Raw genomic sequence first — 2,116 nt, forward strand, 5'->3', positions numbered from 1 at the left:
CCAGCTCAGTTTATGGACAGACTCACTGATGCGCTGGTCCAGTATACCAATTATGACCCAGAGTCTGCAGAGGGACAGCTTATGCTTCACCACCACTTTATCTTACAATCAGCTCCAGATATTAGAAGGAAACTTAGGCGCTTAGACAAGGGCCCTGAAACCCCCACGAGAGATCTGTTGGACACGGCATTTAAAGTATTTTATAACCGAGAGGAACAGGAGAAGGCAGACAAGCTTACCCTGTCCAAACAAAAGTACCAGCTTATGGCTGCAGTCCTAAGGGCTCCTCCCAAGAACACTTTGAACACCAATGGGGCCGAATGACATCCGCCAGGACCCTGCTTCAAGTGCGGAGCGACTGGACATTGGGTAAGACAATGCCCTAACCCACGACCACCACCCGGACCCTGCCCTTCCTGTGGGCAACAAGGTCACTGGAGAGTTGATCGTCCTTCTTTGCAATGCCACGGAAGGCCACTCAACTCCCAGACCCAGCCTCATTTACAGGGTTCAGTGAATGACCTTCTAGGCCTGGCGACTGAAGGCTGATGATGCCCTGTCTTCTCGGCCCCCACCGCTTCTATGATTATCACAATGGAGGAACCCAGGGTTTCAGCCGTGGTGGCGGGTAATATTATTAATTTCATTATTGACACTGGCACTTCATGGTCAGTTCTCCCTTCCTGCTCTGGTAAAGTTTTTCCCTCACAGATCTCTGTGGTGGGGGTTGATGGGAAGCCTCACAACCCCAAATCAACAGGACCCTTAGCCTGTGTATTCTGGAAGATGCCTTTAACTCACTCCTTCCTGGTTATGCCCACCTGCCCAACCCCCCTACTTGGCAGGGATCTCATGCAAAAGCTCTCCCTTTCTATTTCTCTCCCATTCTCCAGCATGGCCGTGAAGCAGCTTCAAAGCTTCGATGCCCCCTGCACCTTCTCTTGGGACCGCATTCTCACTTTATTGGTTAATCTCCTGAGAAAATTCTCGGCAGAGATTTCAAGCAAAAGCTCTCCTTGTCTATTTTCTCTCCCCTTCTCCACACTCTTCCTCCTTCCCCTTGTACCTCTCCCCACCCCCAAAGCTAGAGCATGGCCGCTCCCCCCTTCCGAGGTAGAGCCCAAAGTCTGGGACACCTCAGCCCTGGACTAGCCTCTCATCACACTCTTATCTGCAACTCCTTGAAGGACCCCCTCCCTATTTCCCAGCAGATCCCAATACCCAATTGCACTCAAACACTGCTATGGACTTAAGCCCATAATTCAAAGGCTTATGAGTGCTAACCTCCTTAAACCCACTCACTCTCTATATAACACTCCCATTCTTCTGGTCCTCAAGCCTGATGGCTCCTGCCGTCTGCTCCAGGATCTCTGGCTTATTAATTCAGCAGTTATTCCCATTCATCCAGTCGTTCCCAACCTTTATACTCTTCTTTCTCACATCCCCTCTTCCACCACCCACTTTTCTGTATTAGACCTTAAAGATGCTTTTTTCTCAATACCCTTACACCCCGACTCTCATAACCTCTTTAATCTCCTGAGAAACTTCTCTAATGCTAATGTCTCCACTTGATTTCTCTGTGCCCCCCTGCAGGGCTCACTTCTCCCTCTCCCAGTTTACGATGTTACTCAGCAGGCCACTACTCAGTGTTCTCGGGAACTTCTAGTACACGGGCCCATGCTTGCCCCTCCCCTTTTTCTTAACAAAACAGAGTGTTGGACTCCACAAACCTCTAAATGCCCACACTCATCAAGCCAAGATGTCACAATTAAGGAAAATACTGCTCTAACCTCGGGACTGCTCTTTCTCTGTTCTTCCAAAATATACTCCTGCATCTCTCCACAGATTGAGGACACCTGTGCTCCAGTCATTCTCATCCCCAAACTAACCCTATACACACCAGGAGAGGTGTATGATGTCTTATCCACAGGGACAGAAGGAACCAGAACAAAGAGGTCAGCCACCTTGGCAGTCCTGGTAGGAGTTAGCCTGGTGGCATCAGTGGCAGCCACGGGACTCGTGGCCAGAGGCTTGGGACACACGCTGATCTCAACCCAGCATCTTTCTCAAGAAATAGAGGACCTCAGACAAGAGCTCACTTCAACAGTGGAAACTA

Source organism: Nannospalax galili, unplaced genomic scaffold (assembly GCF_000622305.1).
Source record: "Nannospalax galili isolate Female #2095 unplaced genomic scaffold, S.galili_v1.0 scaffold991, whole genome shotgun sequence".
Lineage (NCBI taxonomy): Eukaryota > Metazoa > Chordata > Mammalia > Rodentia > Spalacidae > Nannospalax > Nannospalax galili.